The sequence below is a fragment of the Corapipo altera genome, unplaced genomic scaffold (assembly GCF_003945725.1).
Source record: "Corapipo altera isolate COAL_440 unplaced genomic scaffold, ASM394572v1 112, whole genome shotgun sequence".
Lineage (NCBI taxonomy): Eukaryota > Metazoa > Chordata > Aves > Passeriformes > Pipridae > Corapipo > Corapipo altera.
The window spans coordinates 1049189-1072160 of NW_020884899.1; the positions used below are offsets into that span (position 1 = coordinate 1049189).

Here is a 22972-nt window from a genome sequence, read left to right on the forward strand (position 1 = left end):
CCCGGGCTGGGGCGGGCGGCAGCCGGCGCTGCGGCTCGGCGGGCTGGGGCAGCGCTCGGCACGGGCGGCTTCTGCTCGGCGCGGCCGGCCGGGAGCCTCTGCCGGGGCTAAGTCAACATCTTCCTGCGGCTCCCCACGCGCGATGCAGCCAGGCTCCCGCACGCGCGCACGCGAGGAATAAATTCAATTAAAAAAAAAAAAAAAAAAAAAAGCCGAAATGGAGGGGAGGACGGGCGCAGCGCCGCGCGTGTGCCCAGCCTCGGGAGTCCCTTCTGAGCAGCGATCAGGAGGCGATGCCCGCAGCTGGGGTAGCGGGGATCAACTCGAACCCCCCTCCTCCGTGTCTCTGTCGCTCGCACCGACTGGATTCACATCTCCCGGGATGACATTCTGGCCTCTGGCGGAGTGCGGCGCCGGCCCCTCCTCGGATTTTCTCCTCTTCCTCCCGGTGCTGCTGCCCCGCCGGCGACTGGAGACCGAGCGCCGGGCGCTGAGCGAGTAACGCGCGCGGCAATGGGAAAAACGCAATACATACACACCAAAAAAAAAAAAAAAAAAATCCCAGTGAATGTATGGCAGCCTCTCCGCGCTGTGCACCGCGCCGTCTGCGGCTGGGGAGCGCCAAGTCCTGACACGGACTTTCCGCCGGCTCTGAACTGGAGTCACCTCCAGCCTCCTCCCCCTCCAATCTCCACCCCCTCTCCCTGCGCTCCCACCCCTGGGCTCGGCTAATCATATAAACATATTATCACGTAGAGCGGCACCGGCGAAGGACAAAAATCTCTCCCTTCCTGCCTTTTCCAGCCCCCCCCCTCCCGTATCTGGAGGAAGGGCGAGGAAGGGGTGCTGGCGGCTCAGCAGCGGAGGCCGCGCTGGCCGCTCCCCAGCCCAGGGGCGCGCACGGCGCGGGGCCTGCGGCCGCCCCCTCCCCTGCCTGCCCTGCCTCCTCTGCCTGCCCTGCCTCCTCTGCCTCCTCTGCCTCCCCTGCCTCCTCTGCCTCCCCTGCCTCCCCTGCCTCCTCTGCCTCCCCGGCGGCTGCAGGCGCCAGCCCGGCCGGCCGGAGGCGTCCCCGCCGCGCCTTCGCCTTCCCGCTCGCCCTGCCCGCGCAGCGCGGTGGTGCCGGGGCCGAGCGGGGCCGCTCCCGCACCGCCCGTGCCCCGCTGCTCTGCCCCCTCCCCGGCATCACCCCAAAAATCCTTCAGCGGCGGGGCGGGAGCAGCGGGGTCCGGCGGCGCTGGCTCGGCTCTGCCCTGGTGCTCCGCTGCCCGCCGAGGCACAGCCGTGCGCTAGGGAAGGCATGTCAGGGCAGGGGAAACAGCGCTTGGAAGCGATTTAAAGGATACCCGGTTGACTCACTGCTGTGCTCGGATACAAAACGCAGTCTAGCAGCGCTGTTGCGTTCTCCCAAAAAATCTGCTCTTGGAAACCGGGTCCGGCATTGCCGGTAGGGCTTGCGTTTTTTCCTCTGTGCTGATGCAAAGCACCGAGGATCCGCTCTGACCTTTCAGGATGTGCAACACGGGCAGTTCCCGGCTCTCAAGGTCAGGGAGAAGCAGCTGGGCATCAGCAAGGGCCGCTGTGCGCGGAGCCAGCGCCGGGGGGACAGCGCGGTCAGAGCGGCGCAGACCTGCCCTGATTACTGCCCCCTCCCCCTTGTTTGGGGTGTTTAGCCATCCCCTCCCTCTGCCAGCTGCAGCACTGAAATGAAATCCTCTCAGCTGCATCTACCCACGGAATCTCACGTACTAGGCATGGAAGGCATGAGCACTTGGGGCTTGATCAACTGTTTTAGGTCCAAAGCACATTGACAATTCAGCTTAAAACACCCACACCACGCCAGTGTGGCACAGGAACATTACCTTTGTTAATGGTAATGATTTATTTTTTGATTTAATCATTTTGACGGCTCTGCATACCTGTGCAATTAGTGCTCTTCTTTAGAAATTGTAATATGTAAGAGAAGCGTGACACGTGAGAAGGAAACTGGATCTTGAAGACCTTGCAATATGAAGTAGAGAAAACCACAGAGCTGGTCCAGGGTTCTTCAAAACCACATTAAACTTTCAACACTGCTAGCAATAATCCTGGGGATGAACATCTATTAGTCACTGAAATACGGGCATCCCATAACCACGTAGACCTTCCTCAGTTCAGGGTATCTGTCAAGGGGACTGGGGAGTGGGAGAACAATCCCAGGCTTTTAGGACCAAGGGAGGAGTTCAGTGCACCTTCCTGAGGCTGATTTCAGCTGTATTAAATCTGTGAACTCCCTCAAAACCCAACTCAGCATGGGAGGACAGGAGATCATCTGTCTATGTAATAGTTCGTGCCCATATGTATAGTTAAGAGTATGGTTTCCTGGGAGAGCAAAACAGAGCAAAAGAGCAGGTTCTCTATGAAGTCCTTTGTGTTTTCCTAGTATAGCCAACAGCCCTTTCTTGCTGAATATCCTTATAAATACCTGTATAAACCCTAGCTAACCTCTTATGCATTTCTAATGGAATTAAATTATACAGGCTTTTTAATGTATTTCATTAGAAACCGGTTTTCATTGAAAGGGTTGGTTGCATCTGTTATGGAAACACGCTCGAAAAGAGGGCCACAGAAATATACAGACATAAATATTGATTTGCGATGATTTTACCAGACTTTGAAAATGTATCATTAGCAAATACTACCTTTCCTTTTTTTTTCTTTTTTTTTTAATAAGTGTAACTGCAGACAAGCGGTGATAGCCCTGAGCTGACAGACTCGTGCTCAGTTGATGAGACCAGGATTTAGCCAGAAAACTGTCCATAATACAAGAATTAGCTGGAGTTGACGGTTTTCCTTTGAGAGGACACATGGGAGAGGAATTCTTCTGTTTGCAGCAAAAAAAGTCTGTTGGGTTCTCTAAAGTTTTTTTTTTTTTTACCCAGGAAAAAATTGCAAAGAGCTGCAGAACTAGGCCTTGTGTTAATATTTGTAGAAGTCAAAGTGAATTCGCCTATGTGGATTCAACTGCAGGACCGAAGTTCATTTTCCCTCTTTTCATCAAAAACTTCTGGAATCATATTTCTGTCTGCATGCAGAGATGGAGTTTTACAACTCTAAGTTTTACAACTCTAAGCTGTAAAACTGAGTTTTAAACAATTGGTAAAAATGCAGGGACCTTTTAGCATTTGTTTCAAAAACACGTGTTTCCATTAATCCTCATTAAAACTGCATTAAGATATAAGAATACCTGGCAGAGGTGTATATTGTTTTGGCAAGTAAAATACTATTATTCAAATGATTAATTTTACTTCACATGAATCAGCATCTGTTTCTTTAAAACAGAAAAATTGTACGCACATGTACCCGTGGCATACTTGAATCTGATCCTTTAGTTTTTCCTCAGCCACAATTATTGCCAGATCTGAATATTAATATGTAAGAATGAATTATAACAAATCAAGTTTCTTTCCATCATTATGACTGCCTACTATTTGCTTTTTGCCATATCCCCATAAAATATGAATCTTATTCCATACAGACTCCACAAATAAGTACAGACAAGTAGATTTTCCTTAAAATCTTGCTTTGCTGCAACAGTGCAAAATACCTAGCTTGAAAACACTACAAGAAATTTTATAGTCTTATCAAAGTAATTGGATGATATTTTACCCCCCCTTTTTACTAATGTTATATTTGTAATGTGTCATGTTAAGCTGTATATTCTGTGTGTGTGCTCTCCAGTTGCTCTGATGAATCTGCTGGCTCATGTCTTTGAAAAACTAAAAGCAAATTCTTAGTAATTTTTAAAATAATCACAGCAATTGTGTATCAATTAGCATTTCTAGGGACTATGTGTAGGACAGTAACTACTGGAAAAGATTTAACTTTAACTGTCAGCTGTGTACTTGGAGACCCATCTGAGAAAGATGATTTAACTTGTGGCATAAATTAGCCAAATTATGATGTCTATAATATGATCTTGTAGACTCCACTAACTTTTTTTTTTTTTTTTTTGTGAAAGAACTGCATCTTACATCTACCTATTCTTAAAAAGGTTAATTTAAAATGCTTCAATATCTTGATAAATAATATTTTGTATTGCCCTAAGTGCTGGTTGCCCCGTGATAAATGATTTACACAGATTTTATGCAGCCTATTTTTTTATTACTGGAGTTTTATGACTGAACTTTAAATACTAGCGACTGACATTTCCTCTTATCTGTCTGTACTCCTGTGAATAACGTATCAATGAACTTATAATTAGATGTAATGTTAGCAAAGACTGATGGAGGAGGTAGTAAATATATGTAGTGAGGTAACGTCAGCTAAAATTGATGTACTAATGTAAGGACAGAGTTTAATTGGTATAATGTAAAGACTTGAGTTTTTTTCCATGGTACATGGAAATGTAACAAACCATTACATGATTTTGCCATTTCAACATAAAACAGAAAAGGGAAAAATTTTGCTTGTTTTATTTAGGAAAACCCCCAATTAATTTCTGCAGGCAAATTTATATAAATAAACTGTGAATGATGCAGCCCATAATAGGAAATATCCAATGTATTGCCTTAAAAGTTTGGAAATATATCTTGACAATTACCGGTCTTTTAAACTAAGTAATTGATTTTAGTGTCACTTGGGGAAAAAAATGAAACCCATCCATAAAGAAAGAGAATTCTGCAGCTGTTCCTAACAAATAAATGTAATATGAATTTGCATTTTGCATAGTTTACTTCAGTAATCAATTTTAATGACTCATAATCTATATCATTATTCAAGAAATGACAAAATCATTGACTTACTCATAACACTTGCTAATTGTTTTTAAAAATAAATTCTATACATGACTAAGGAAACACCCATTTCCACTTGCTTTATGTTAAATCAACATCTAACCACTCATGGTGATTTCATTCAAAGAAAACAGAAGGAACACATTAGCTGTGTGGTTAAAGAGATTGATGGGCTTCAAACATTTTAACCATGAATGGTTTTTTTCCAACTGTAGAAACGCATGTTTTTAATTTAAATAGCTTCAAGAAAATGAAGATCATTTTATCCAACAAAGCTGTTGTTTCTTGTTTCTTAGAAATTAATTTAATTTTGTTTAATTAAGTAATATTAGGAAAAACGTTGTTCAGAGAAAATGCAGCTATGAAACAAAAGCATGTCTGTGCCATATTAACTAGGTATCCTGAAATGGAATTTTTGTATCACATTAATAAATTATAAGAGATCAATATGATTTTTACCAATGAATTGAGATACAGTTTTTTATGCTCGTGCTAAGACTTTGCAGTTGCCTCTCCACGCTCTGAAGTAAATTTGGGGGAGTGGTGGAGCTCCATGTTACTGAAGGAGTGCATTCCTTACTTTGGATTTCAGGTATTTGGGATGTCTGCTGGTGGGGAAAAGTTTCCAGTTAAACGCTGCAGGCGTTTACAAAGGCCAGAGAGTTTCCAGGCCTGAGCTGTTGGGAGTCACGGAGCAGAACAGGGTTAAAAAGAGACCAGCACAATTCCCTACTTTCCTATGAAAACAGGAGCTTAAACGATCATCCCAGCAAAGGAACTGCAGTGCTGAGCTTTTGGGGAAAGAGATATGTCGAGAGATCCCAATTCTCCAAATAGTTTTCCGCATTTCTAGGTTCCCTTTTCTCCAACTGCTGTATCTGCACAGGCATGACTTCTGCATTTGGGCAGCAAAAAAATGTTTGGGGTTTTTTGTTTGTTTGTTTTTTTAAGGGGAGAAGCCCAAGAGAATACTAAGAAATTAAATAGATTTTTCTATTTAAAATAAATGTAATTTTGCCTGGCAGGTAGGGAGCTCCTTCTCCTCCTTCCCCTTACACGACTGTATTATACAATTTGCCATGACTTTGCTCAGTCTCTGTAATTTGCAGCCAGAGAAGTACCCATATCTCAGACTGGCACGTGTGGGGGTCACTGTTTATTCTCACCACCTCTCCTTACCTCTTCCAACCCTCCTGCTTGTTACAACAGAATGGGAGTGTTTGAAACGGAATGAGAGAAGGAATGGATGCCTGTGCTAAGCCCCTATAACACTTATGATTGCTTTATGAAATTCCAGTTGCATCTAGATTCCAATCTAGAAGTTACATTTATTACAGGGTGCTTTTAAGTATCATTTTACCTCGGTTTCTGGCCATTCCTCTGTTCCCAAAATGAAAGGTGATACAAAACAGATGACGAATGAAGAATTCAAAGGCAAACCATTGTATTTGCAAGTGTGAATCCACAAAGCCCTTTCTCTTTTTCCCAAGCACCTAATGTAATCATCCTAAGCAATATTAAAATCCATATTTTTGAAGGCATAGGCCAAGATTTGAGGAGATCTGCACAGGTCTACAAAACCATAAGGATTTAGATGCCTACACTGGGGGTAAGGTTACATTTACTTTCTGGAGAAGTTATAGGATAAAATACATCCAAACCTTGGACCACTGACCAGAACTCAGGCCTCCCCAATCCAGCTGATTGTCCAAATCATGAAGCTACAGAGCCACGTTCCCTCTGGTGCTCTCACTTTCTAGCCCAGCGAATCCTGAATCATTTTCTGCCTGGTGCATGACTTTAACAGAAGTGGAGAATATTTCCATGTCCAGTCAGTCCGTGGGTTAGAGAACTGTTTGGCTGGGGAGAAATATGCATTTGAAACACTTCAGGCAGAGGAGAGAACTGAGCCTGTTTCGTACACTGTGGACAGTTCTCTAACTGCTGGTTGTAGGAGAAAGCCACACCTCTGAAGGAGAGGGATGGTTGCCCCGGGTTCAGTGGCAGCCTCACTGTTTTGGTGAGTGTCAGGTGCTCCTAGACTGTGACTGTCACCTCTAACTGCTCAGCTTTGTTTTACAGAGCCTTAGCAATAACTTAGGTGCAGAGCTCCTTAGCCTGGTTTATCTTGACCAAAGTAATATTTGGCATGATGAGCATTACAGCTGGAGGAAAATTTGATATAAAGACATGGAAGTGCCTATGGAGTAGAGACATCTTCTCCAGGTAGGCAGTGTCGAAGCAGAGGAGTTTTTAAACTTAACGGCTTAAATTCTTTCCATGTTTCTCTTTAGGAGTCAAGTTGCAGAAATTCTATACACTGCCTACGTGAAAATCTGGTCCATAGTCATAATAATCAGGTTGAGAGATATGGTAATAGGTTATGAAAGGGAAAGAACAGGGTGCTCACAATCAATCAGGAACAGAAAAGAACCTCCTGCTGGGACTTCCTCACCTCATGATTGCAACTTTCAAATTTCCCTTATCAAAAGATGGGGCCTGAGAGCCATATTTACTTCCAAACTTGCATATTTCAGTTCACTTCTGCTGTTTTCCCAGTGTGGCACTTAGGTGTTATTCTGTCAGAACGAGTGTTTCTTTTTTAGATGAGAATGTTCAATTGGTAGCTTTAATCAAGACAATGTATGAGTCGTCCTTTCCCTACAGTTCCTCTGGTTCTGCCTCCCAGTTTCTCTTGCCATCCTGGAAGTGCTCAGAACCTCGGCTGATTGGTTATCCTTGCTTTGATTTTGTCATGTGCTTTAACACAAGGACTTGGTGCCTTATATTTTTTATGAGGACGTGTTTTTTCTCCTCGGTCCTGATTGCCATTGGAATGGTGGAGGTTCCGTGATTGGCTCCCTCTGGAGCAGATACCACAGATGGATCGTGGATCACTGGTCAGGGAGCCCAGAACAGCAGCAAACCCAGTCTCTCCCCACTCCCCATCAACTCTGTCCAGCAGCACAGCTTTGCAGTCCATCTCAGCTGACACGAGCAGAGCGTGGAGAGGGACCCACATTTGTTTCCAGGCTTACATCTAGTCCACATTTTGTCGTGCTTGTGTTCCAGGTGTAACCCTGGCAGCTGGAAAGAACAGTCATTTTCCTGCACCAAAACTGCCTATAAAAGCCTCTGTTTCAGTAATGATTTGTTATATATTACAAACACCTGCAGCACGGGGAATTAATATCACTAAAGTATAGGGATCAAAGATATTCCACCTTTTTTTTCTTTAATTAAATGATCATTTACTTTTGACAGACCTCAATGTTTTTGACAAATAGTGTTTGAATCTGATTGAAGGTATGGTTACACCCTTCTAAAAACACTGCAGTCAAAGAATGATATTAGTACTGTGCTCCTGTTTTGAGGAACATGGATTGACTGCTTAGTACTACTGCTAATTATAAATACTAAAATGTATTCAATAATTAATTAAGATGCTGTTCTCCACTTCACTGCGAGCACTGGCTGCTGTTTGTTGAATAATCAGCATCAAAATGTGATCTTTTTGCATTATATCTGGTAAATCATAGTACTACATTTAATATATCATTAAGGCAAGGCACAAACTTTTATGACATACTCAGAAAGCAAAGTGAAAGCTCAGTATTCATTTACACAGGAATGGGAGAATTTCCTGCATATGCAAGCACTGGATGTTACTGAAGAATAAACCACAAATTTGCATGGCACCATATAGGTGCCCAGTTTTGCCTTTTCCTCTTCCTGTTGCCTCTCTATATGGCTGTGTCAGTTTAATTTGCTTTCTTTAGAATTTTTGTTGACAGTGAAATTAATGTGCAAATTCCCTATCGGTTGTATATATTAATATAATTCCCTCTCAAATACAGCTCATTGAAATTAGCACTGGTGAAAGGTGAGATACATATTCATACAGTTATTTACATAAATCCCATTCAGCTTTATGCACCCTAAGCTTCAATGCAAAGTGTCTGCTACCACAGGTAATTTTAGCACAAGCAAAATGTGCTCGTGCTAAATTTTAGCACAAGCACATAAGTGACGTCTGACTTCCCAAAGATTGGGTGTCTTTTAAGAAGTAGATTATTCGGAGAGAAAACATTCAATAAGAAATTACATTTTGGACATAATTTTTGTACGTAAAAGCTATTGTCTTTACAACAAAAATATTGAAAATACTGCTTTGTTTCTTCAGCGAATCACAATTTACATAAATTGAGCACGATGCCTCATTTGTGATACACTGTAAGATAGTGTACTAATATCTTAATAAACTTTTCCATAACAACTATATTATGAAGCAATTTATAAGACAGAGTACACACTAGACCACAATGTAAGTTTTATAAAAGTAAGTATACACTGGGAATTGATTTATGCAGCACAGCATTTTTATCAGTTCTAGTGACAAAAATATCTTTAAAATCAGTTGCAATACGTGTATTGATCTGCAGATTATTTACTTGGATTATAGAATGCTAACTATAGGAAAAGTCATCAGGTCATTATCTATATAAGTTTAGGGAATTAAGGCACCATCTATTCCTTGTAGTGACAGGCATTTGCTACTAAAAATATAACCTGAAATCTCCCGTGTGCAGGTGCAGATTCTCCTGAGCGCTGCAGCTCTGTTTGTGAGAGTTTTCCCAGTAAACAGAGGATCTGCAAGGTCATTAAACAGACAATGGCACATATCTCTCACAAAATTAGCCTTTACTGGGTAGACTTGCAGTTTTTATATTTCCCTTAGCTTAATGCTGCAACACATGACTTACAGCAGTCTCTATTTTTCACAATTTTCCAGTTAATGAAAGTAATGTTTAAATACTCTAAACTTAGATTATTAACTTGTACAAAATAGAAACAGATGTGTGTCTCTGTATGCCATTAAATTTATGATTTACATAGTATTCTTGAATACAGCTGAGCAGAGGCCAATGATTCTAATTTGCTCTAGATTTACAATAACCTGATCTGGTTTTTGTAAGTACTGAAACACTTGAAACAAAATTAGAAAGCCGTTGTGCTTTGTGTGATTAAAGATGCAATTCTCCTTGGGGTAATGAGAAGAGTTAGAACATGTTTCTTTCTTTATGGATGTTTCTATTATAAACACGAGTACCATATATTATGTATTTTTGTTACTATTTCCTTGTTTTTAATTATAAAATAAACTGATTGAGTTGTACTGGAGTTACAGTGAAACGAGGCCAAAATCTAGCCAAAAAATGCATACAGAGGTTCATAAAAATCCTTAAAATTCTTCTGAGGGCCTTAAGATCTTGTTAGAAAAATACTAGTTCCCTAGAGTTTGCAGAGTCCAAAACATCTCTGTGATGTAAAACTATACAATTTAAAGGTTTATTCAAAAAGCTAACACATTTCTCAGCTTATTATACTGTGTTGATGCACAAAATTTTACAGGACAAATTTTCAGTGGATTCCTAACCTTTTACATCTGGAGATAGAGATTCACTGTGTTTTGTGGCAGAAATCACAACTGGAGTGAATGTTCTCATCTAAAACATGGTGTACCTTGGGGCAGAGACCAAGTGGTGGTGTTGTGACACTAAACAATGAATTTTTTTAAAAAGAGGCAAAATGAAATTAGATATGCCAGATATGAGCAAGTGGCAGGTGAGAATACCCTGTGTGTGAATATTTAAGGCCTGTTTCAAAGAGTCTGAAAACCTGACTATAAGGCCCATAAAGATGTGTGGATCCAAGGTTAGTTAGAAATGAGGTGTTTCCCAGTTCTAATCTGTGACTCTCTGTGGTCAAAAATGTAGGTCACTTAACACTGTAATTCACTTTTCACAGCGAAAGGTGACATAGCAATGAAGTGTACACATCTGTTATAATAGGGACTATTTATAATAATTTTTAAAGCTGCCTCAACTATTCTTTGCATATTGCACCCTAAAAATCAAACAGATTTTATCAACTTAGAACTAATGAACCAGAATTTTATTTTATGTAGGACCTGGAATATAATATTATTTCATATATTGTACTATTCATTTGCTATTTTACATAATACATTGAAGATAATATAGGCTCAATGTTATATATTCATATTTAATCCTACTACAATGCACGTATTTATATTTATCTTTACCTCTGATGAAATGTTTAATATTATTAATCCTTTCATTTTAATTATATATAATTAACTGTCATTAAAACAGGAGCATTACCTTTTAATAAAAATTTAATCATACATTTACTCGAGCACGGGATCAAAATGCTACACAGGGCTGAGATGTTTTAAAAGTGGTTGAATGCACTCAGTGTATTTGGTCACTCACTCTCCCAGTGCACTTAGAGGTGTCCATCTGTGCTTCACTCATTTCAAGGAAGGATGAGGATCACTGTGGATTTTTCTGGGGGATCTGAAAATGGCAACTGGAATGAAAAAACGGCAGGAGAAAATTTTTTGTCTCACACTGAGGCTGAAGTGCAGATCACTGGACTCCTTTTGTGCTTTCATCTGAACTTTCTGGGACGTTTTTCTCTTAAGCACACAGTTACCCACCCAGGAGGCATCAAGCTGACAACTAATACAGCTTTAATTGTGTCTAGGCAGGAGTTAATATTTAATATTTTTGTTTGAGATTTTTTTGTTTCCTTCTTGAAAAAGTGAGTATGGATATGGACTATATGATTGGCAGGAATGGGTGGCATGGAGACATGAGAATTCTGTGCTCACTTTTCACTCTTCACATAAGCAAAGGCCCCTCTCTGCCAACACACAGGTCTAGGGGAGCAAAAATCTGTGCTGAACCAAAACCATATCCCCAGTCCTACAAACACTCATGCCTGTTAAATCTTATCAACAACATGAACTTAGAAATCACAAATATTGGGAAACTTGTCATCTTGCATTGAAATTAGCGGTGGGTTTGGGAGAAGGAGTTTTTTTGATTTTTCTGGTAAATTCATACTGACTCTCTGAGGCCCAGAGTGTGGAACTGTGTTTGCAGCAAACTGTGGTTCAGGAAGCCCTGTGTGATTAACTTGGGAGGCTGGAGGTAAAAACTGCAGATGAGAATTCCATATGTCTGAGGCAAAGCACCTGAAAGGAAAACTCACATTTTAATGACAGAGCATGGGATGGCCATTATAGGAATATATTGTATTGATAAAAAAGGGAAAACACCTGGTCAACAAAGGTTTTGTAATATTTTTTTCATATTGGTTATTTTAAAGTCATATTAAGCTGTCAGAAGACTTTGGTTCATTAGGAACACTCTGTTTCTTAAAGATGCTCAGTGAATCTGGATGCACTTAGGATAATTTATTTTCCAATTGACTCTGAGTTGCCCAGACCTACTTCTATTGAAGTCAACTTTTATTTTTCCAAAGAGAATTAAATCAAGTTTAATTTTTCTTCAAAAAGAGGCATAGTTAGAGTTCTTAATTGTCAATTTTCTTTGAACAATTATTGTTAATTTTGAATAAATTAACACCTAATAAATTTTGTGATTCCTTATATTAAAGCCCACTCTAAAAACATTTGTCTGGTGCAATTACTCAACCACTCAGAGTAAGTGGGAAGTTAAAAACTGTCTTTATATGGGTTCTGAACCTTATTGTGATTTAAAGTTACCTTATCCCGAAACACATTTAAATCAAAAGGGGACTGTGTTTGAAATGTTTTTGTGGCTGGAAGGCTTCATACGCTGGAAAAATATTAAATAAAAATATAATGGAGCCTTTTCTACTCTTTTCTTTGTATTTTACAAGAGTATTTCATATTAATACTGGCATAGATAAGACAATTCAACAAAATTCAGGGTGATAATAGGTCCATTGTGCAATGGCTCTTCTGTTGAGCAATGAGACTGTGCAGAGAGGGGCAGATTTGGACTCTGCAGTTCCTGCCATGCCCATCACTCTCTATTGCACAAGACTCGGTCACAAAGTTTAAGTGTCTAAAATCTACAGGCTGCCTGTTTTCAGAAAGTACCAGAATAGAGATTCCAGTAAAAATATGTGGAACTTTCCACCTGGTGACAAGATATTTTTTTACATATGCAGAACTGGTCTTGGTTGAAGAGCCTCTGCCTTCATTATTTAATTTCTTTGTGGAGCTCACAGTCAACATGATCCCGTTGAGTTCTTTATTTAATATGTTTCAGAGCACAGGACACCTGCCGACTTCTTTAATAACCAGTTGTCCTCAGTTGGCTTATATGTGAAAACTGTTCAGCAGAGGCAAGTAAAGAATAACCTCAGACATTAAGACTGATTCCATTAAAAAAAATAAAATAAAACTGTGTCCAGGCTCCACACCCAAAGTCCCTGAAATAAATTTGCAAGGGCTTTTCACAGCATGGAACTCGAGCGGATTTTTTTTTTTAATTGAATTCTGCTCTGGGTAAGTGCAGCTCAGTGGAATTCAATTTCCATGCAGGCTCCCAGGAAAGAAATACATGCTAAGTATTTTTATTGCTAATGTCTTGGATTTAGTTTCTTAAGTATTATTTAGATTTGACTGTGGACAGAGTTGCTGGTGTTTACCTTGACACAGTGCTCTGTGCCTGTCGGTGGAGAAGAGACTCTTTAAAAAAGGATTGGCTAAAGCACAGAAGTTTAACCATGAATAAATTCCAAGGCTTTGTATTGTATTAATAAGGCTCAAATTCTACTTCTTCGTACAAATCCTATGAATCTGATGGAAAATCTACATATTCCCAATTCAACCTGGTTTTTTTTTTTTTTGTCCCACTTTAAAATATTTTCCCTACTTTGTTGGAAGCCTCTTTCACACCTTGTTAGGAGCATCTTATATATACTGGTTTTATATGTATAAATACTGTTCCAGATGATTCAGGGAAGCTCTACACCCTCAGTCCTGTAGTTTGTAAGGGAAGAAACCCCCCTAAGGCCAATGGTCCTGCTTTGAGTGGATGGTTACTGAAACAGAGAAATCAGACTTTGACCAATTAGTTTATCTTAATTGGCTTTATTCTCCACTCACTCACATAATTTCTCCCATAATTCTTTCCCTTCTGCTGGAACACATTGTTTTACTGCAACCCCCAAAACTCAAGTGAGGAATAAAAAGTATCTCACAAATGAAAATGCTCAGCCACTATTTACTCACACTCAGATTTTTCATAGTCAATAGAATCCTTAAAAAATGCTTTTCGTTTTACAATTATAAACTGTTGACTGCTAAGGCAAACTGCTACAAATAAGTGGTTTGGTGTTTTGTGTTAATCCATTATTTTAGACAAGGAAATACTCTGAACCAAAGGTTCAGCCTTGTTAATTATTTTATGTTACAATCAATAAATTAAGCAGCCTTTGTTCATGCTTGGTGTTATGTGAAGGATGCTTGTCTGGTGAAGGAACATGTGCTCCCACCTCAGATTCTGTCACAAAATTTAGACCTGATCCAAAGTATGCTCAAACCTGTGTTAGAAAACAGACTCTGCTCTGCTTGTTTCTAAATCTGCTTCCCTTTTCTCTACGAGGAAATGTCTCAATTTACTATACTGACTACTATATATAGTCTGTGTCATCATTGTACCCATCTTTCTATATTCTATATTATTTATTATCTGTTGCCTGTTTGTATTATATTGTTGAAGAATCTTTAGGTGTTAGATGAATGGAATTATTATTTTGTAATTGTGTATTTTTGATAGATAAGTTTGTTGATATTTGTGTAAGTTTTATTAACACTTTCATTAGGTTTGTCAGGAAATTAGGATGTGGTAGAGATATATGTCTTTTTAAATTCCATCTCATAACATCTTGTGCACACAATCTCTTTTCAAATTCTGCTTATGAGTAATCATTTTTATGTGTGTTTAAATCACATTTCAATTTTCTGTGTAGACACAAGTCCTTACTATACAACACATCCCATTGCTAGTTTTGTAAACATGTTTTCACTGTTGCTTTGAAGATCTGAAACAAAACAGCAGCTAATCTGCAGGATGGCAGCACCCAGGAGAGCCTGTGCCTCTGAGCACCAAAGGATTCAAACCAGCACTGACACTGGGCAGCACAGAGGGCGAATGGCAAACGTGTCCCAAAGAACTTCTGCAGCACTAAAACTCCTTTGGAAGCGGCACAAGTTTTACTTTTCAGTCTTGGTGTGGCTTGAATGTCAAATGGGACAAATGGGAATGAGGGGGAGGACCCTGAAATCTCCAAGCTGAATCCAGCAGATGAACCACCACGTTTGTGTGTGATGCAAGGACAGATCTGCAGGGGCATTGCACCCCGGACCTGTAACCCTAATCCAGAAAGATGCTGGGATGGATTTATCTGGCAGAAATAGCTGTGAACACATCCTGCCCAGGGCCTGCTGCAGGGTTCAGGTGTGACTCCAGCCCCAGGAGGAGGTGTCAGCAGAGCTGGGGTGCCCAGGCTGCACAGAGCAGGACTTTGCTCCTTGCCCATCTCTGCCCTTCCCCAGGTGCAGCAGGGCAGGCTCAGAGGAAGGCTGCACTCTCCAGGGGTGTTCTGTCACAGCTCATCTCATCCTTGTCTTGGTGTTATTATGTACGGTGTGGATAAGCTGGTCACAGATAAAATGAGACACATTTTTTCACTTCAGCTCATGCCTCTTCTTCCTGTGCTCCATACAATTATTTTGTAGCACATGAGGAAAAATGTTTATGTTCTGTCTAAATCAGTCTAGATAAAATGTTAGAGGTGACAATCTCTTTAAACATTACTGATCATTACTTACAAAACTATATTTTAAAATTGTGAAAACAAATGCCTTGACCTTGTGAGCTACGGAAAAATTTGAAAAACAAATCTGCTCTGTTTTTTTGGCTAATAGTTGTGATTTGCATAGCTGAACCTTGAATGTAGTCAGAAATAGCTACAGAATCTGTCTTGGCATAATGCCTGGCAACGTTAGGGTGCCAGACAAAAAATCGGGTCAACCACTTACCAAGTAAGTCATTCTGTCTCAACAAGGTGATGTCTAACAAAGAAGCTACAAGGCTGAAGACAGCCAACATATTCAGCTGCTGTTCAGAGAGACGAGAACTTTTCATTTATCAGGATAAAATCGTAATCAGCACACCGAGTGAACTCCCTCTTGTAGAAAGGAGAAAAGCCCATCAATTGTTTTTGCTAATTAAGATGAGTATTATTCCTGTGAAATGAACCAAAAAGTTCTGTGTAAGTTCAGAATCCCAACAGAGATCTATAATCTCAAAGAACAATTGCACAGGGTTTTAACTGAGAGGAAAGTGAGAAGTGTTTTTTTGCCTTCTTCAGTTTTCAGCTGAGGCTCTTCCATGGGTGTTAGTGGGTATTTTATGTTCTCAGTTTATCTAACGTGATTTTCCATATATGGAAACTTGTGGAATTAAAAATTCATGACAAAATATTCATATATTTAATGGAATGCTACCACTAAATGGTGCACATTTAGGAATAATTCAAGGTAACAGATAATTTATTAACATATCTAGAAAAAAGCCCACTTTCAGATTAAAATCTAGGTGTTGTGACTGTTCATAGTAATGGGCATTTAATCTTTGTTCATTAAGCAGAGGTAGAGTTAAAAATGGGGAGGAAAGTGTATTTTCTTAAAGTGATATTAATTATACTCAACAATTTATTTTGTTCTGTCACGTTTATCTTGTTTTTAGGATTAGAAAAAGCCTTGCAATGTTGAAAGGGAGTAATATGAGGAAGCTCAGTTTCCCACTCCTTAAACAAAAGACACTCAACTTGAAAAATATATTTATATTTGAATTAATATTTACATAATGGAGGTCCTTAATCAACGGAGTAACCCTGTATTCCTGAGCAAGTCAGGGAAAATTGAGGTGTACGTGGTTATACATATAAAAATTAATTGTACTCAAAATAATCTATTACTGTCTGTTTTAGTATCCCTTATGGTCCAAGCTTTTGCCCTATCTTCTCTTATAGTGTAAATCACACAGTTGGCCTCAAAATAAAAATAATTATGATTTCACTTAACATGCAAATTCAGAGTTATAAATTAGCTCAGATCAGGACACTGGCTGAATACATTCGTTTTCATGAAAAATGAAATGTTGGGTCTCTCTTCTTCCCTTCCCCCAAGCCTTCTTCACAAGATCAGCCTCAGGCTAAAATGGTTTTAAGTAGACTAGAGCTGGTGGTAAACACTTACCTCTGACAATATCATTGCCTAATGAACATTGCAGAGAGGGTGGATGCAGTGCAAGTGTGTCTGTGGCTGCACCCTACACACGGTCCTTGTGCCAAGTACCTACTGCTAACAGGGGAATAGACACAAAGGAGACAGGCCCTTTGATGCTTTAATCCCAAACATACTTAACTGTCACCTAGTTAATCTTTCTGATTAAAAATGACTCTTGAGTTCTTCTCGAACATTTTTCTGTTTGTGGATGAGGGAGGTTAACTGTGGTTAAATGTAGTTCTCGTGCCTGTTCAGGCTGTTCTTTTTCCCCCCTCCTTACTTGCCCTCCCTACCCCCCCCCTTAGTTCAACATGACTTTTCCCTCTCTTTAATCATGGATGTGCCCCTGAAGGATCTGCAAGCATGATACCTCTGAAATAACCCCGTTCTTTTCCCTCTTAGCAGCAGGTAAAAGCACATTACAGCTGTGCCAGAGCAGAGCTCGCTGCATTATCAGAGGGCTGAGCTCCAGGACAAACCCAGCTTCACCTTTCCTAGGTTTGACTTTCCTAGGAAAAAAGTTTCAAAGGACAACTAACCCTCTGTGTTGATCAGAAATAAAGTCATCATCCTTAAAAGTTCATCACAAACCCTCTGTTTTGCTGTTGGTTTTCTTGGGCACTGGTGATTTCGGTACCGCTTTTATCCAGAGACAGCAAAAAATCAGTCCCACGTATTTTAAATCTATCACTGTTTTAAGTCCTTATGCGTTAAAGTTTGTGAATTAATTTTTTTTTTTTCCGAGAGTCTTGAGTTCCTTTTGGGATTAGGTGGAAGGTCTTTCAAGTATAACACTAAGAAGCACATTTTTGGTCGGAATATGTGCTCTGATGGGATATTTTTCAAGTAGTATTTCTTTTCACTTTAACGGTAGTTCCACTTCGTGATGGTTTTATGTTGATTTCAGACTACATTTTTATGTAGTGGGAAAGGATATTTTTTGTAGAATGAATGCCCAAGACCTGTTGGAAAACATTTCTCCTTAGCAATGTACTCATCAGATTCAGTACGGTTTGCTCAGAAGTGTTATTTTAGGATGACCTTTACACATACAGTATGATGAATTTTTCTTTTTATTTGATTGTAAAGATGTTATGATCGAGGGGTAAAATAAATATTGCCTTTTTCAGCCATAAAAAAGAGAATGAAAGATGAAACCACCTTTTCAAAACAACCTGATAGCATGCAGAAGTGATGTCTGTGTTTGGAAACTACATATTTTTACATTCACACATACAGCAAAGCCCAAGTGAAACATAAATAGAGATCAATTTTATACAGTTCAAATAGTAACACACGCTATGGAACTCACCCTTTCTCAGCCTAAAGAAGAGAGATATTTATATTCCTCACTGGTAGAACAATGTATTTCTGTTTAAGGGAATTCATATGTTATAATAAATTGTTCAGGAAAATAAATAGCTGAGCATTCTGTGGTCAGCAGCATTTCTATCAAGGATGTTAAATCCCCACATATTTTCTTTTGAATAATTAGCATAATGTTCTGCAAATCTTTTCTAGGTAGCTTACAGGATTTGAATATTCAAATATTTTCGGTTGTATAAGCCATATAATTATGAAATTGTACAGTACAGTTATTTTTCAAGCAATTTGGCAATCCTTTCTTACAAGAATTTACCTTCTGTTCTTTGTTATCAGAAACAGAAAAAGCTTTCTGCTTACCATTCTGGAAAAGATGGAATTCATCATTCTGCCATAAAGACCCTAGAAAGCAAAGAAAATGTTATTAGTTATTATATTCTTATCTGCAGGGATTCTAACTGCCAAACAATGCATCAGCATCAAAACAAAAAATGAAAATACATGTTCAAATCATAGATCAATAGTTTAAGGCAGTTCTGAATATATATTACATGTACTTAGCAGGTACTGGATTAGAAAAAAGCACCAGCTATTGTTCATATCTGTATTTAGAACTGCATGCCAGCTGGAATTTATCTGCACAGCGTTCACAAAATACAGACATAGGATCTTGGCATCCAATTTGAATGTATTTTTGAAAATAAATCCATGGGCTTGCTGTCACTCTGCTCTGGAGTGGGAGAAAACCTGAACATAAAGAGTTGTGATCAGAAGAGACAATTATCAGTGACACGGCAAAGGCTTTCTTCTTAACTCATGAGGAAATTTGTATTAGTATTAAAAAAACTCACTTGAACACTTAAAACCCACTTGTTATTCTTAAATGTTTTCACTCTTTGAGAAAACTACATCTTTAAGCAAACATGCAAGGGAGAGAAATAAGGAATTCAATTAAAAATCATGTTTGGAAAAGGTTACTATAACCGAGAGATGCAGCCACATGCCACTTAGAAAAAAAATGTGGATGCCTAAGTAGGGCTATTACCTTTAAAGAGGAAAATTAAAAACTCAAATGAAAAATCAGTTCCAGGTTCTCCCCATGACCACATACACCACTGGATAAAATGCAAATATTCACAGGTAAGGGATTGTCCAGGTAGAGAAGAATCCCCCAGTATAGTAGAGGAGTTATTTCCATTCAAGGAGTTTACCTTGGGCAAAAAGGGAGTTTCCAGAGTGTGCAGTGCTGCAGAAATTCAGACTTAATCTAGGTTGCAGCACAGCACAAGAAATAGGGAGCCTGGATAAAGCTCGTGTAAATTAGAACAGTCCCTGAGGGCTGCTCTATTTTACGTGAGGATTCACTGGCCTGTGTCAGCTTTGAATCTCAGCATCTACAGACCCGGCTCAAAGCTGCTTGTGCTCCATCCTTCATGGGCTGCACCTTCTTCATGGTGCCTCGTGTCAGATGGAGCACAGAATGTTTCTCTTTTTTCGTTTGTAAATTCCAGGAAAGCAGGGTCCCTCTCAGCCAAAGAAACAACATTTCACGTGAGCTCAAAAGGAACCCCCTGAAGGTCTGTGCCAGTGGAGCCAAGTTCCCACAAAGCACTGCTTTCTGTGCCCTTCTCAGAGATCCTCGCTCCTCAGCCCTCTGAGTTTGCAAACATACTGTTGGAGTGAGGTAATCATTAATCAACTGCCTGTTTGGGACTGTTACGAAAAAAATCCATTCATTTCAGCAAAGTAATAGTTGCCTTTCCTCCACGCAGCTTTTGAGTCCCCTCTGCCACAAAGCCAGGATATTTTTTTTCTTTTCCAAAGCTATTTGTAAACCAATAAAATGTCACTACTTCATAAATGAACAAAAGCTCTCATTGACTTCAAAGGGAATTATATTCACCCAAGATTTTGCCTCTAGTTCTTACCTGCTTAATTATTAAGATTCTACACCGTGGGTTACAATGTCATAAGATATGAACTGAAAATTGTGGGCCTGTCCCCAGCTATCAGTCAGGTATTCAAGCCACCAGCCTGATACACAAGTTGTTCAATCCTTTCACAGGAGTATCCTCCTGAAGGCATTGCAGCAATGTTTGTGCTTAAAGTTAAGTATATGTTTTAGTGTTCTACTAAACCATGGTTTAAGTCCTTACGTAGTTTCAGATGAGCAGAGCTGCTGAAAGTTAAATAAGTTTAGTGTGACAGCTAATGTATGAACTCTATTTGGACACAAATAATTTTTAATAACAGGTTATTTGCTGGTATATGGAATATGGAATTATTAGTTTAGAAGAAGTGAGTCAAGGCTTCTCCTATAGCATTTGCTTTCATTGACTGAAATAAATAATCGGGGGGAGGGTTGGGGGGGGTGACCACCCAGATCTCAAGTGTAAAGAAATTCTAACAAGTTTTTGATTTCCTTTTTGAAAAATCAGATTTGTCTATTCAGGTCACAATCATTTTCAGTGCCTCTGGCACAGGCATTGCAAATGTCAAAAAAAAAAAAAAAAAAGGCAGCCCTGTAATTCCTGTTCTGGAATTCTCACTCTGGTTTCTGGAGCATCAAACAAAACTGCCCATTTCTAATCACTGGCTCCTGAAGAGGGCAGCACGTTCTAGATATTATTGAACTGTAAGCTTTGAGGTGACAGCCTGGGCTTTACTTTACTGCACACAGAGGAAGGGGGAATAAAACTTTCTGGATAGTTTGTGTACATGGTTCCCACGATCCAATAAGTCAGCAAAAGTCCAAGGCTTTTGGCCAAGGTCACAACTGTATTTGATTATTAAAGAGGACATTCAAAATAGCTACCTGAAGCAATGCATTTAGGAAGAGAGCAACAAAATACCAGCAAGGGGTACTTCCATGAGGAGTATGTTTTATCTTTAACACTGTAGATAACTTTTCCTATTGGCAGCGCATTGACTATCAAAACTACTAAAGGGGTTAGATTTAATTATCTCACTTCTTTGCACATTTCATCTCAATTGCTATGGCAACATTCAGTTGCCTCAGCAGCAATGTACACTTTAATCAGATATTTCCTCACTCATTTCTCTGTGCACCACAGCAATGTAGTCAAATTTACAGCCAAACCCTGATGCATCTGATAACACCTCTTAGGAATTAATGGTTAAGTTTCCTCTGCCCCTCACCCATAGCCACAAACATTTCTAGGGAGTTTTGCCCTCTGATGGCAAAGGCTTTAGGAGATGAAAAGTGTGTGTACTTTTTATCTTCCCCACTTCACTGATTTTATGTTGGTTTTTTTTGCCACCACTCCCTCTTTACGTGTCTTCTACTTACTCAGGAACTCTTCCCATCAAGCAATGGGCAGGTCCTCTGCTCCCTGCAGGAACTCTTTCAGGCCTGAGAACAGGAAACACAATAACTGGGCAGACAATATGGTTCCTCCCGTATTCCACCCTGCCCTGAAAAGCTTTTTGTTGGCTTACTCAGCCCTGATTAAATGCTTCATCGGAGTACATCATAGCTCTTTAAACTTCTTGGCCCAGAACCCAGGAACATAGGCTAAAATAAAAGTAATTAGGAGTGATGAGCAGATACTAGGGACTCCTTATTGAAATGCAGACAGTAAAAGGAGTCAGGAAGCTAAAAGTACATGGGGATTACTAAATTCAGCTTATGGGAAGTCTTGATATTTCTGACATAGAAAATCGTCTGGTTTGAAAACATGTCACCACCACTGCAAATGGTGAAGAGAGATAAGTTCCTAATGGTGCCTGGAGTCTATGGTGGAAAACACAGAAATGCATTAGAAGGACTGAATTTGTTTGGATTATAGTCAAACTTTTGGGAAAGAATGATGGGCAGGTGTTCATCACACAGCCTCTTCCTGGTCAACCAAAGGTTTTCTTGGGAGAACTGCCCGTTTTCCCTGGCCTGGGCTCTTGGCAGCCTCAACATCTTCCTTCAAGAACAGGACACCAAGTGTGGCACCTCTGGCTGCTGCATTTTTCATATGGTTGCCAAAGAAGGGAGGAATTTGACAGAGAGACAGGGAACATGACAGGGAAATGTTCACATCCATATATGTATATGCAGAACTCACGTGTGCTCTCACTGCAGCACTAACACTCCCTAAAGGTATTACTATGTTGCTAGACAAATTAAAATTAAACAAGAGGTAAAAGTGCTCTTGAACTGAAAACTGTTAAAAGATGCCCACAGGCAAGACAAAAGTGAACAGCGGGAGTTTATCCAGCTGTGGGTGACTGGGAGTTCCTGTGCTCCCATTCCTACTGCAGGAAATGCAATTTCAAAAAAAAAATAAATCATAAAGGTGGTGTGAGTTCCAAGCAGAATGACATGAATATTTTTTTTTGGCCTTTAATATAAAAATTAAGACAATCTCTGTGAAACTCATTAAGCTACTGGACTGAATGAAGAGGGATGGTGGGAAAACAGAAGAGCCCAGAAAAAGAATGAGATGTCACAAATGTGATAGCACGTAGGTCTGCTGACAAGCACATCTAATAACATCTGGAATTAGTGGAGTATGTGAGATCAGCTTTGAGAAAATTTCTAAAAAAAAAAAAAAATCTCTCTCAACAGAGTTTTTCTAAAACTAAATACAAAAGAGGTATTTTTTTTTGTACTGGGGGATGCAATGAAACCCTGTGAAGAATATCTGAAATGTGAAGGGATATGGCCAAAGGTCTGCACACTGAGATCAAACCCAGAAAAAAATAA

General features: G+C 39.8%; 1 protein-coding gene across 1 annotated transcript in view; it reads right to left on the reverse strand.

Annotated features, from left to right (window-relative positions):
* Positions 1-18657, reverse strand: part of ADGRL2 (adhesion G protein-coupled receptor L2) — a 173805-nt gene extending 155148 nt beyond the window's left edge. Inside the window, exon 1 of the mRNA XM_027648925.1 lies at positions 18616-18657. The gene's annotated coding sequence lies outside the window, so the exon portion shown is untranslated. The remainder of the gene's footprint in view (positions 1-18615) is intronic.
* Positions 18658-22972: the final 4315 nt, after the last annotated feature.